The sequence below is a fragment of the Sapajus apella genome, unplaced genomic scaffold (assembly GCF_009761245.1).
Source record: "Sapajus apella isolate SASKATOON/1434 unplaced genomic scaffold, GSC_monkey_1.0 scaffold109, whole genome shotgun sequence".
In the NCBI taxonomy this organism is placed as follows: domain Eukaryota; kingdom Metazoa; phylum Chordata; class Mammalia; order Primates; family Cebidae; genus Sapajus; species Sapajus apella.
Genome location: NW_022437049.1, coordinates 864,408 through 879,103, shown reverse-complemented (window position 1 = coordinate 879,103; position 14,696 = coordinate 864,408). Strand labels below are relative to the sequence as shown.

Genomic DNA, 14,696 nt, shown 5'->3' with positions numbered 1-14,696 from the left:
CTATTATAGATATCCTGGAAGGTTTCCTAAATGAGAGTTCTGGACCCAAAGTCTGAGACTTCGGAGAAATGGTCTTTGACCTTAGGCATACTACCCACTCAATTAATGTAACCTCAAAGTACCTAACTCCCATACTGGGAGCACATTCTTCTGGAATCCCAGCTAGGCCTGCTTTTGTTCCTATTCCTATTATTCAGGTGGACACCCAAATCCACACCCTGTTCACATAGGAAAGAATACTGGTGTGACCAGGGCAGCTTTTAACATGCTACTTCATATTACAACTGTTGACTTGCATTAGCAGGAAGACAGGCCCAAAACCAGAAACAGCCTTCCTACTTTTAAGTTGAACAGCCTTTGCCCTAGACCATCCTCCCTAGTGGCTCTGGAAAGAGGAAACAAGGCAGAGGAGGTGGGACAGCTCCACCAATTAGCTTCCTGGGTTTCCTTCACAAACCTTTTTTATTAAAGGGTTAGTAGAGCTGCCTCTAAACTAACAATGGAAGAAACCACCCTGGAAGGAAATATCTGGAGGAAGAATTTCTGCTGAGTAGGTTTGTCTTAGCATAAATGTTTGCATGCAACAGAAGAGAAGTTAATGATCACAGACTTTCCTTGAACTTCAAAGTCCTATGCTATTTACTTTCATATTATTATTTAACCATCACACAACTATATTTAAGTAGGTATGGCTGCAGGTGAGTTCCATTTGCCAAAGATTAGCTATGGAACAGAGCCGTACTCAAAGCTACAATGTGCCTGATACCTGGGTTCATGCTCTTCCTCGCAACTTTTGCTTGAAAAAAGTTCCTCCATGTGTGAGGAGATGGTGGAGAGGACAGAGATTTTGAATGGACATCTGGAAAACTTGTCTCAGGGGATGGCCACGTTGCTCTTAAGATCCATCTGAAGGCACCCTCCTCTGGGACACCTTCATTTTTAAGAAAGAGTATACTTCAAAAGCTCTTATTGTTTGAAGTGCTCATTTGGTACTTCCTGATTACTGATTTGCATTGCTAGTGCTTCTTTCCAGCTTATCTGAAGTCCCCAACTGAATCTATAAAGTAATCCAGTTTCTGGACAGGCAGCCAAGGAAGCTGTGTTCTAGTCTTGTCTCTGGCACCTGTGTGAGACCTAAGTTTCTTTTCAACTTTAGTTCTACGATGCTCCCTGCTTGTGTCACAGTGGGTGCATAGTAAATACTTGATGTCATTAGTTGGGCTCAATATTTTGTCAGCAGAGGCTTGGGTGTTCCTAAGGGTAAAAGCAACAAGCTTTCCCCTGGGTGCAGTTATGCCCTGGGCAGTCGTAAGGGTAGGGCCTGCTGCCTCCTGTAGGCCAGATGTGCAGACCCGGGCCTAATCGCAGCAACAGTGGAGAAAAGGGGAAGGGAAGATAGCTCAATCATCAAGGGGCATCGTGACAGGCGTTTCTTTTAGACTTCACAAAGACCCTTCCGGACATGCATTATTGATATCATTTTTACTGAAGAAGGAACCAAGATCACGTTAAATACTTATATCTGGCAACCCCTGCCCGGGCCTAAGTGGTCTCCAAAGACCCCAGCTCCGGGCTTATTTACATCGCGAACTCGCTCTCCGCGGCCGCACGAGGGCCCCGCCCGCTCATTTGCATAGGGCGCACCCAGTCGCAGGCAAGGTCCTCCGGCTGCTCCAGAACCCCTGTCTTCCAGGCGCGTCCTCTGGGCTGCCCGGGGCCTCCCCGTGGCATGAGCACGTGTCCGCCCCGGCCTCACGACGGACGGTGGACGAGGCGGCAGGCCCCCACAGGACCCACCCCACGGTGCTGGCGAGGGACTCGGCATTTGCCGGGGATCGTTTCCTAGCGCGACAAGGCACGGGCCTCTCCCTCCCCACCCCCGAGCCCCGATGGGAGCGCGCCGAAGCCCAACTCAAGCGAAACCGCGGGCGTCCCGCCCCGCCCGGCCGCGCCCCGCCTCGCCTCACGCTAGACGGGGGAGGCGGGACCAATCAGCAAGCGACGTCTCCCTTCCGATTCGAGGCCCCCGACGCGCGGCTCACACCCCGAGCTCCCCGCGTGCCGATTGGCTGCAGGCGCCGCCGGTCCGGCCGGGAGGCGGGGCGGGCCGTAAGCAAAGGGAGGTGGGGAGGCGGTGGCCGGCGACTCCCCGCGCCCCGCTCGCCCCCTGGCCCTTCCCGCGGCGCTCGGCCTCGTTCCTTTCCTCCTCCGCTCCCTCCTTCTTCCGTACACGCCCCGCGCGGCGCTCGGCCAGCGTGCCTCGCGCCCTAACGGGCGGCTGGAGGCGCCAATCAGCGGGCGGCAGGGTGCCAGCCCCGGGGCTGCGCCGGCGAATCGGCGGGGCCCGCGGCCCGGGGTGGCAGGCGGGTCTACCCGCGCGGCCGCGGCGGCGGAGGAGCAGCTCGCCAGCCAGCAGCCCGCCAGCCGCCGGGAGGTGAGTGCGCGGCGGCCGGCGGCCGAGGGCGGAGGGCGGAAGCGGAGGTGGGGCGGCGGGGGAGGGCGCGGCCGTGCGGGAGGCCGAGAGGGCTGTGGGCGCGCGCCTGAGGGGAGGAGGGGCGGCGCGGGCGCGCGCGTCCTCACCCCCTTCTTCCCAGCGGGCGGCGGCCAGGCCCCCACCTCTCCTCTCCCCTCGCGCGCGCCGGGGCGGCTGGCCGGGCCCTGGCCTGGGGGCGGGGCGGGAAGACGGCGGCCGGGAGTGTTTTCAGTTCCGCCTCCAATCGCCCATTCCCCTCTTCCCCTCCCAGCCCCCTCCATCCCATCGGAAGAGGAAGGAACAAAAGGTCCCGGACCCCCCGGATCTGACGGGGCGGGACCTGGCGCCTCTGTGCAGGTAAAGCCTCGGCGCCCGCGGGCCTCGGGCTAGGGGTGTGTTTGTGCGGCCGCGGCTTGGGGCGATGGGCCGTGTCACATGGCCGCGGCGGGTGGGGGCTGGGGTGTGGCGAGTTCAGGGGCTGTGGGTGCGCGGGCCCGGTCGTGCGGGTTGGGGGCCGGAGAACCCGGGAGGGATGAGACTTGGCGGTCAGTGCTGCCACCCAGCCTGGCGGGGGCGGAGGATGCCTGCGTCCCTTCCCCTCGCAGCTCGCACGCTCCCTAGTTTGTGGTTCTGATTTTTAAAGCCGAAGGACCAGAGCTCTTGTTTCAGGAGTTGTGGGGGAAGCTGTGTTAGGGGCGCGTAATACTTTGTTTCCACTTTTTTTTTTTTTTTTTGGTCCGGTAACCTTTATTAACCATAGTAGTCTCGGGTTTTCCATGGCTTGTTTGTACTCACAAACACGCACACAGCTGATACTCTGTGATCATCCTTCACTCACTTGTGAAAGTTGTTCTGCGGGTGGAGCCTATTAGTTTTTATCACACGCCTTTGTAAAGCGCTATAAGTGGTTTCACGTATTTCAAATTTGGTTTTCAAAATTGCAACTTATTTTGTTCTCTTGGAGGGGGATACTGTCCTTGGGTCAAGTACTTTTGTCTTTTACTTATCCTTACGATTTCCTTTTGATCCTAAACAGAAGGAGAATACCTGGGATGGTTTTGTTATTCCTTCCTCTTGACCATTTGAAAGCAAAGCACCACCAGTGTGGTGTCAACCATATCTTTAAAAAAAAAAAAAAAAAAAAAAAAAATCTCCAGGTGAAACGGATTGGCAAGCAGCATTTTCCATTAGTCCTGGCTTGTTATAGTTTTCTTTTTTTTTTTTTTTTTTTGATCCGGTAACCTTTGTTAACCATAGTAGTCTCGAGTTTTCAATGGCTTGTTTGTACTCACAAACACGCACACAGCTGTTACTCTTAAATTTTGGTGTGTGAAAATTTTGAAAATATATGTGTAAAATAATTGTTAGTAAATAAATAACTTGGAAGTAATTTCACCTTTTTAGAAATGGTCCTTGAAATGTCAATGAATTTCCAAAATCCTTTTTCTCTCTTCTGACTTCATATGAATTGAACCTGATAGGCTCGTATGAATGAATCACTGATAGGATGTTTTTCTTGAGCCTAATAATAAATTTGCTCTTATGCTGAAAATTTGTACTTCTATTTTAACCCCCTTTCATAAAGTTTCCATCTTACATATAACTTAGTCAAATAGTTAAATGGAGATTCAACATTTTTTAATACATGAATTAGTGAAGCAAATGCTGCAGAGATGTGAGAAAGAATTTAAAATGGCCTTCATAAATGTATCACAGTTTGAGGGTTTTTTTAAAAAAAATTTGCCTTCAGAAAACCCACACAAGATATTTAAAGAATTTCCTCTGCCAAAAGATCATTTAGCGAACGTTTATATTAAATTCAAAAGTAATACTTTAATTTTTAAAGTTCCTTTGCCTTTGCGGTAAACTTGGCTGTGGCAGTAAATATATATAGTTCACACCTTTGGGCATTTCTAAAGCGAGTACCCACTTATACACTTACTGTAAATATTAACTGGATTTAATTGAGTTCAAGGCAGTTCTCTGGCCAGGTTTAATTAATGGAATGTGCTTGGAAACGTTCATTTTGGGGTTTTAGTAAGAAATTGCTCTTACAGCTTTTTTATACTTTGCCACACCTTCTAAAGTGCGGCTACAAGTGTTGTAGGTGTTCAACAAAAGTTTGGTGTTTCAAGGTTGTAACCTACGTGTACTTAGTCATAAGTGGTCATGTCTCCACATAGTCTGTAAGCTTCATGAAATAATAGTCTTTTAAGAAACTGTGCAGGGTAATTTCCTGTTGTGTGTGGCTTATCAGGCTTGGTATGTGTTTTTAACTCTTATGTAGGAATATTGGCGATGGTTTTGTGTATTTCAACAGAGCTTCTCTTTAATAGGAATAAAGGTTATTTCTATTCTACTTCAAGGTGGCAAGAGGTTGTCCCCTTTTCATTTTTATGTAATATTAGAATCATTTTGCTATAATCTTGCTATAATCTTACTTCACATTTGGGGAAATATATTTGAACGGAAAAACTCAGTTTAGCTGCATAAAATGCTGGCCAAAGACCTATTGAATTTTTACATTTTGCAAATGGAGATTTCATATTCTTGGGACAAGAGTCATTTTTAGAGGGTGAAGGGGTTCATGTCTTTTAAGATTCCTAGTCTTTTGATATGTATAGAACAGCTATTTTTAGGCCCTTAGTTTCTGTAAGAGGGAAGATGTATTCCACTAACTTTTGCAAAAGTGTGTCAGAAAATGTGAAATGTAAAGAATTCCAAGCCAATTTAGGAGAGGTATGTATTTATTCAACAAATAACTTGTATTGACCAAGTAGCATTTATTCATCAAGCAGCTTTTTCTGTGAGTCGGGCTTTGGTCTAGGCAATAAAGTATCTATCAGCAAAAAAGTACACCCCTTTTCCTTAATGGAATTAGAAAAATGGAAAGTCATGTCCATTGCCTGATTCTCCAGTGTTTAGAGTAAGAAAATTGTTAGTGTACAAATCGAGGGAGCATGTGTTACTGAGCCATTCCTTAAGTATGCTTGCCATGCTTCCTGTCACATGTAGTGGGGACAGCACTGGGGAAGATGTGAAGTGTTAACTCGGTGTCATTGGGAACAATTGATGTATTTTGGGGGGAATTGGTACCAGTTTTGCACAGTCTATATAAACAAGATATGGTCAGTCTTTCAGAAACGTGTTTATTGCTGAACAGATGTACACTTGTAGAGCTAAGCTTCATTTGGCCTTAATTTGATTACTTATTGCCCTTTAGTTACAGAAACTGGTTAAGGAAAGAAAGCAGACTTGAATGAATCAGGTTCCAGTGAAGGGATTAGGAATAAAGTGTAAAAGCAATTAGTTATACTGAGAACCAGAACTGGACAGCAATCTCATGTAGTGCAAAGGCCTTGGGTTTTGGAATCAGAGAGCCCCTAGGCTAATACTTTGTTTCTCAGTTACAGTATTGGGCAATTTACTACTTAATCCTTTACCCTTGGTTTTCTGACAGAAAATGGAAGTAATAACCCCTTCCTCTCATTAAGTGATCATAATTAAAGTACCTAGTACATTACCTGAAGATATAAGGGTCCCCCCAAATGATCTCTTCCTCTCTTGTAGTTGTGGGTTTGTTACTTGGGTTCTTTCTAATCCAAATGATTTGCCTACACTGTTATTATTGACCTATTAAAATTTATTCGAGCAGCAGACAGTGAACAGCAAAAGCCTGGGATAGCCAAATTGTCCCAGTCTGCAGCTTAAAGCTTAGGAGAGCCTCGGAGACCCCTAATAAGAATGTGTTGGCATTTATTTAAAGTGTTTCTAAAAAGCACATTTATCTGGCTTCTAAACCTGCACTAGATTAGAAACAAGTAGATTATGAGTACTGTGGGAGGTTTAAAGGGGGTGTGGTGGGGGTTGGATAGTAGGATGTTAGCCTAGTGTCTATTGTAAGAAAAAACAGATAACAGCCTGGTGAGGATAATAGAGATAATCTACAAGACACAGAAATAGTCAGAGCCTGGCTAGCATGTCTGGGTCCATTCCATGCAGGACCAGACCTGAAAGCATGTAATGAATGTTCATCAATTAGCTTAAATCATGTTTGGGAAAATCTTTTTAAGAGTGCAGTAATCTACATAATATACTTTAGATTGTCACTCAGGATGATTAACAAATGTTCTTAAAGGGGTAGAAGATTGTGCTATGGCTTATGACTTATTTCATGAAAGATCCACAGTACCTGTTATGACCAAGATGTTTTTTATTTGTTTTGCCATTCAAACAGCCATTCAGATTCCAAGCTGAAAGGGTAGCCAGCAGTAAAGGAAGGCTGTCTCAGTGTGGTAGCACCCTGTGCCACCCCTTTCTTCGAAGTAAGTAATTTTTTTGTCAGTCTGCAGGAGCATCATACAAAATTTCACTAGTGCTTTGAGAATAGCGTATGCTTTTCACTGTGCTTTGTGATAGAGTATGCTGGAGATTTCTGCGACAAAGCAAGAGAGGATAGTTGGCTGATCTCTCTGTTGAGGGTTTCTTGACTCTTGTAATGTGACTTCTGCCCAGTATTAGCATTGATACTTTCTTTGATCCCCTTTCTTCTAACCTTACCTCAGGGTTACTTTTTAAACCATCTGTATCATCAGATAATTATTGGTAACCTTGTAATATGTTGCCTAGGCTACTTTTAAAAATTGGATTTTTTTTTTTATCAGTACAAAAGTAATCTAGCATTTTTGGTTTAAAAATGCATAGTTAGAGGCCTATTGCTTGTCATTGATCAATTTTGATCATTGTTTTCAAGTTGATGTAATTGTGATATATTCAGGTAGGACGTAATTCAGTGTTGATTCTAGATTTACATCTCAAAGATAGCTCTCAGCTTCAGTTCAGCAATTTTATGTAGAGAGAATGTAATTTTTCCAAGCTAGGTGGATTTAGACACTGCCTTTAGTTTGATTAGCCAGAAATTTTAGGGCGATTCTGTTTTTTCTGTGCTTGCCTTACATTGTACAGTGTGAGTGGTTCTTCTTGGCTCAGTGGGTTTCTATTATTTGTAACTGAAGCACATTGATAGGACAGGTGCTTGATGTATTTAGGTTTGTACTCTTAAGAAAACAAATTCTACCATGATTCATTCTTATCAAAATTTGTGAATTTACTGTGAAATTGTCACTAATTCTCCTAGGTAGCTCATTTCTTTTTCAAAATCTGGTTTTACATTGGCTTGAAGTCTGTAGAGCAGTGGAAAGCTAGGATAGACTTTAGTTGCTTGTTTAGTGCACGTGTCCACCTTACATGTAAAAATCTGCATTTCCTTGAATAATCTACAGTGCCATACCTTCATTCTGTGGGGAAGGGGGATATAGTTTCAGATTTAATTTATTCAGTTAATAAGAAAGAGTAATCTTTGGTGAACCACTGTTAGTCCGTTTGTTCATTACTTTTAGTCTCTTAAGTCAAAAAAAACAACTATCTGAGGAAGTAGCGTGGTAAATCTGTATAGTTGATGCTATAGTTTGTCTGTACTTAAAAAAAAGTAAACTACATTTTCATATGCTGCTTCAGCTACTTCCAGAAATCCTATAAAGAGATCATGGTTAAGGTCTTGTAAATATCGAGGAAATGTTCCATCTTAATCACATCTTTCATTTCAGAATGTCGGGTGGTGAGGCTGGACGCGGTGGCTCAAGCCTGTAATCTCAGCACTTTGGGAGGCCAAGATGGGCGGATCACTTGAGGTCAGGAGTTTAGACCAGCCTGGCTAACATGGTGAAACCCTGTCTCTACTAAAAATGCAACAGTTAGCCAGGTGTGGTGGTGACGGCGGCGGTGCTGGTGGCAGCCGCCTGTAGTCCCAGCTACTTGGGAGGCTGAGGTAGGAGAATTGGGTGAACCTGGGAGTATGAGGTTGCAGTGAGCTGAGATCCCACCACTGCACTCCAGCCTGGGCAACAGAGTGAAGCTCCATCTCAAAAAAAAAAAATCTGGAGTGGCAGATCTTTTTTGTAGAGTCCCCTGTATAAACTCCTTATAAATGATGCAAGGGAAGCTGGGCCCACAAGCCTTCTCCCTTGACTTAAATGAACTATTGAAACTTTTTTGTTGACTAGAGATACTTTATCTGAGGCAGTGAATGCAAATTTTCCTTATTTGGATCAAATTAAAAAAATTTTTTTTTTTCAGATGGAGTTTTGCTCTTATGCTTAGGCTACCTCAGCCTCCCAAGTAGTTGGGATTACAGGCCTGGGCCACCACACCCGGCTAATTTTGTATTTTGGTAGAGATGGGGTTTCACTTTGTTGGTCAGGCTGGTCTTGAACTCCTGACCTCAGGTGATCTGCCTGCCTCAGACTCCCAAGTGCTGGGATTACGGGCATGAGCCACCGCACTCGGCCTAAAATTCTTAATAGATAGGTAGTTAGGTTGTAGTTCATGTTAACTGATCAATTACACTTTTCTTTTAAAAAATGTTTTAGTTATCAAGAGGGTCCGGCTTTGCCTGAGGTTTGTGCATTGGCCATTTCCACTCTAAACCAGTAGTAGTCAGACTTAAACACATATGCACACCTGTACACAAAGCAACAACTCTAAAGCCTTTAGAGAGAGATATGCAGAATCTCAAAATGTAAAATAGATAAAAAGAGTAAAGCTGTTTTGTGGAAGGAAGAGTAAGCAGTTGAAGTCCTGCCTGATCAGTGTTGCTCTCATCCTCAACCCAAGGAAGCCTTTGAAGCACCACTGAAGAACTTTACGTCTTAGAGAAATTTTTACTGTAGACCTGCTCTGTCTTAACAGGTAGCTGCCAGCCACATGTAGCTATTTAGCACCTGAAATGTGGCTGCTGTGACTGAGGAACTGAATATTAAATTTTACTTAATCTAAATGTATATAGCCATATGCAGCTGATGGCTACTGTATTAGACAGCAGATACCTAAGGACATTTACATCACTGTAGAAGGTTCTGTTGGAGGGCACTACTCTAAACTTTAATTGAACTTTTACTGCCTGAGGACCCCACTCGTGATTTGACATGGTATTAGTTGCTGCTTCAGAAGAGGGTCAAGATAGACTTTGGGAAATTGTAGAGCAGTTGGAGTACTTAATATTTGTGCTGATTTGAGTCTGGGCCTGTGTAGTGCTGTGAAATGTGTCTGCTTTTTTTTTTTTTTTTTGAACTGGGAATGATTAATAAATAAGTTGTATGTTTACAAGCTGATGATAGAGCTGTGGATTCCACAAAACTCATTATAGGTGATAGGAATATAACTCGTAGGTTTAAAAAAAAAAAAAAAAGGCAGTCATTTTCCATAGCAGTCCCTATTTAATGTGGACTTTTGGTAAAATAATAACTTTCTTGAATTCAAGCTTGCGTTAGGTTAGACAGTCCATAAAGTTGAACACATGAATGTTTCCTGTTTGCTTTTGTTTAAAAGACACATCACTCATTCTCCATGGGGCCAACTTAGGTTTCCAGTTGGCAGTGTCTTTTTTTTACTAACTTATGCTTTGGAAAGAACATCGTTATTAGTGAGAATTGAAAAATCTGTTTTTAAAAAATTGGCTTTTATGTATTTTAATTTTTTTGATATTTTCTATTGTCCTGGTTACTAATGAATCATTTATCTGACTAAAACTGTTGTAAAATTCCAGGTCATTGATGCTGTTGCTTTTTTCTCTGTCTTGTAGTATGTTTGACCATACATTGCTAAAAATCTCAGTCTCTTTAGGGGATTGTTTCCAGGACCTCCTGCAGGCACCAGAATCTGAGAATGCTGAAGTCCCTTGTATAAAATGGTGTAGAATTTGTTTGTAATGTATGCATATTTTATTGTTCAGTCTTCTCTAGATTGCTTAATATCTAATACAGTGCAAATAGTTGTTCTGTATTAAGAAATGACGAGAAAAAAGTCTGTACATGTTCAATACAGTCGGCTTTTTCCTGAATATTTTTTATCAATGGTTGGTTTAATCCATGTATTTGGAACCCACAGGTAAGCAGGACTGGCTGGACAGTGATTTTGTATTTCTAGTGGGCCCTTAAATGTTCTAGATGAGGCAGCACCATCATATTTAAAGTATTTTATGTTGAAATAGTTAACCTTGGTTTTCTTCTGAAATAAAAATTTACATAGGTATTTGGGGCCTATTTTGTATTTCTCTGTGGTTTGAAGATTTGAAATTCCTCTTTTCTCCATACCTTTGAAAAGTGCGGTCTACATTTGCTTTCTGCATGTAATCACCTCATCTGTTCTTGACTTCAACTTTGTGAAATTTTTTTTAACCATTCTTTTTCACATATCTCTTCCTACTGGCCTTCCAGATGAACTACCAAGTTTAGTGATCTTTTCTTAGTAATCATACCTTCATTGTTTGCCATTATTGCTTATACTCTATCTAAATTTCTTAAAATGGCACAGACACAAGTTCGGCCCATTGTTCCTACTGTAAAGAGATAAAAATGTTGGATAAAGCATAAAACAAGTTTTCTCATATGTATATAGTTGAGCTTAAGGGAGAGAGAAAGTGCCCTAGTACTAGAAACTTAGAAAAATCAGTCAACTTTAAGGAAATGCTGGCCTTGGGGGATTTACTAGAGATAAGATTCAGTAGCTGGGGCTGAGGTTATTCAATGAAGAGATGGAACTCTGGGAACTGTGTGCTTAAAAAAATTAAAAATAAAAACTTCTGGTATCATCGAAACATCTGGGGATTCTGGGAGAAAGAAGCCTCGGACCTCTCTATGGAGGAATTGAAAAAACAGTAGGCTTTAGATGGACTTAAATATCACAACAAGGCAAGGCAGAGTAAATGAAAACAGATCTGTAGCTGCATGTGGAATAGTGAATTTTTGTATATATGGTACATTACTACAATCCAAAATTCAGGGATACACAGTGAAGAGTCTCTTTACTAGTCTGTCCTTTGCCATACAGTTGCCTTTTCAAAGGCAAGTAGCTTTCCTAGGTTTTTGTGTGGTGGTACAGGTATTTTATGTATCTATGAACAATTTTGTATGTATATTACCTTTTAATACAAGTGGTCATATATGTCATTTAATAGTACATCTTATTTTGTGTCAGTATATAATGCGTGTCTTTTTTTTGGAGGAGTGGGTTATATAGTATTCTTTTGTATGGGTGTCTGTAATTTTTTTTTTTTTTTTTTAAGTCAGTGCTTCACTCTGTTACCCAGGCTGGGTTGCAGTGGTGTGATCACAGCTCACCACAGTCTTGACTGTCAGGGCTCAAGTGATCCTCCCACCTTGGCCACCTGAGTAGCTGGGACTCCAGACACATGCCTACGATGTCTAGCTAATTTTTAAATTTTTTGTAGAGAGGGGTTTTGCCATGTTGCCCAGGCTTGTCTTGAACTCCTAGTCTCAAGCGATTTGCCTGCCTCGGCCTCCCAAAGTTTTGGGATTACAGGCGTGAGCCACTGGGCCTGGCTGGGTGTCTGCATATATTTATCAGTCCTCTGTTGAACATTTAGATGATTTCCAGCCTTGTGGTATTAAAAACAATGCTACAACAAATAACTTTGTTTATATATAGTGTTTTGCTCCTTTGCAGGTATGTCTGTAAGATAGATTTCTAGGAGTCTAGGAGTAGTTCAAAGCATATGTACATTTGTAATTTATTTTAGAGAATGTACTTCATTTTTTTTTGAATAACACATGCACATGGTATAAAAGACCAGGAGAACAAAATTGTAGATACTGAAAAAAGTAAGTCTCCTTCACATCTCCTACCTCCTTCTGTCCAGTTGTGCTTTCCAGAAATGTAATAATTACTGTTACTAGCTTCTCATTTATCTTTCTAGAGTTGCTCTGTCCAGTGTGATAGCCACTGCCCACATATGGCTATTGAACTCTTGGAATGTAGCTAGTCTGAATTGAGATGGACCACAAGTGTAAAATATACACTAAATTTCTAATAGTACGAAAAGAGAATGTTAAATATCTCAGTGGTTTTTAATACTGATTGCAAATTGAAATAGTATTTTGGATATATTGGGTTAAATTAATAAAATTATTATGATTTCATCTTGTAATTCCTACTGTGATGGCCATCAGGAAGCGTGGGATCTTTGGGAGATAATGAGGTCAGAAGGGTAGAGCCCTCATGAATGGGTTTAGTGCCTTTATGAAAGAGACCCCTGTTAACATTCTGTCCTCCATGCGTAGATACCCCCAAAAAGCTGCAGTCTGCAACTCGAAGAGGGCCCTCACTGGAACCTAACTATGCTGGTACCCTGACCTGGGACTTCCAGCCTCTGGAACTATGAAAAATAAATTTCTGTTGTTTATAAGCCACCTAGTCTATAGTACTTTGTTATAGCAGCCTGAACTGACTAAAGCACACCTATTTTTACTTTTTTAATGTGGCTGATGAAAATTTAACAATACGTGGTTTGCATCATATTTCTGTTGGATAGCACTGGTTTAAAGAAATCCATACATATATAAACATGTACGAATACAGGAATTCCTCTTAGGCAATTTTTTTTTCTTTTGCATGGTAATCTATGGAATCAGAAATCTGCTGAGATGTTGGTTACAAAAAAGTGGTACAAGGCTGTTCTTCATGGCCCCATCAGTCACGCTCATCCATTTGTCATTATCATTGTGGGTGTAATCAGTGAAGGCTATGCTTCCATTGACTTTTGCAGTGTTCACTTTGGAGAGAAGGCTGCCATTGTTTTGGCTCCATCTTTTTTTAACTTGCTTCAATTTGCACTGGTTGCCTCTACACCTAGTGCGCAGCAGTCATACTGAGATTCTCCCTCACTAGTGTATTAGGGATTTCCTTCATTTTTTTTATTTGTTAGAGCTCCTATTCTTATTTTTTTATACTTTTTTTTTTTTTTTTTTTGAGACAAGGTCTTACTTTGTTGCCTAGTTGGAGTATAGTAGGGTGATCATGGCTCACTGCAGCCTTGCACTCCTGGGCTCAAGTGTAGATTATAGTCTTGTTTGTTTTCTAGTCTCTCCTTTTGATGAGACATAGTCTTCAGGACCTTCTGGAGAGAGTGTTGAGGGGGGTAAATATTTGGAGATGTTGCTTGTCTGAAAATGCCTTTGTTCTGGGTAACATAAGCCTAGGTTGGAAAAAAATTTTTTTTTTTTTAGATTATGAAGGCATTGCTTTTCTGACTTTATTTACAGTGTATTGTTGACAAAACCAAAGCCATTTTGATTGTTTTCTGTGTAACCTATTTTTTTTCCTCCTCGGAAACTTTAGGCCCTTTCTTTGTCCTTGGCATTTTGGTTTTGCTCCCATGGGCCTTCATGTAGGTTTGTTTTCATCTATTGCACTGGGGTCTTGATGGGCCCTTTTCATCTGGAAACGCCCATCTTTCAGTTCAGGGACTTTTTCTTAATTTAGTTATTTGACTTCCCTACTCTCCATCTCTGTACTTTGGAACTCCTCTTGGGACATTGGAGCTCCAGAACCAGCCTTCCAATTTTTTTCACTTTACTGTTTCCCATCTTTTTCTACTTTCTGGAAGATTTCTTCTACTTTATCTTCTAGCACTTCTGCTGATTTCCCCGCCCCGCTTTCTGCCGTCATGAGCTATCAAGCTATACAGGAGCTGTTCAGTTCTCTGCCGCCTTTGAGAGAGTGCTGCTCTTGCTTCAGGGTTGCTGTCTTACTTCTCTGGCTATATTGATGGTTTACAAATGTTTTTTTTTTTCTCTGTATGGTCTTATGTTGAAGCTGAATTTTTCTGGTTTTGTTTGACACTTCTCCTCAGATAATCAAAGTAATCATTAAGAAGTAAGGATCTAAAAAGCTGGTTGAAACTGAACATGTGGGTGAAGCTTGTCTCCTTTCAGTTTCACTGTAGAGCAATCTGAGCAGGCTGTTTGTTGGTAAACTCTCAATATTAGCACCTGTGTGCCTTTCCTCCTGGGCTGGTCGGGTACCCTAGTGAAGTCTTTTGATCTGAATAACTGGATGAAGTCTGGCTGCTAGTATTTGGGAGCCAGAACCCAGTGGAGGAAGGGGTTTGGGAGTTGACATTTAGCATAGTGTGCTCATGTTCATTCACATCTTATTTTCTTCCTACTTATACTCAGGCCATCTCCTAATCCAGGGATGTTGTTTTACCCTTTGCAGTAAGTAAGCATTGAGGCAGAGGATTAGTTATCCAGAGACAGTGTGGGAGCACAGATCTAAGAACTGAATTCCTTTCTAAATAGCTCTTAACAAGTGCTACCTATTACTTCTTTCCCCTCCTGACCTCCAGTTCCTGCCATATCTTGCTTTT

The 14,696-nt window shown here is 42.3% G+C and overlaps 1 protein-coding gene across 9 annotated transcripts in view; it reads left to right on the top strand.

Annotated features, from left to right (window-relative positions):
* The first annotated feature begins 2,045 nt into the window (after positions 1–2,045).
* Positions 2,046–14,696, top strand: part of SMAD2 (SMAD family member 2) — an 89,501-nt gene continuing 76,850 nt past the window's right edge. For 4 of the 9 annotated variants that reach the window (XM_032259397.1, XM_032259394.1, XM_032259395.1 and 1 more), the window contains exons 1-2: positions 2,046–2,434; positions 2,745–2,830. The gene's annotated coding sequence lies outside the window, so the exon portion shown is untranslated. Of the gene's footprint in view, positions 2,435–2,464; positions 2,482–2,670; positions 2,831–6,710; positions 6,799–14,696 lie in introns of those variants that run through there. The other 5 variants (XM_032259396.1, XM_032259393.1, XM_032259390.1 and 2 more) reach the window with 4 other exon arrangements.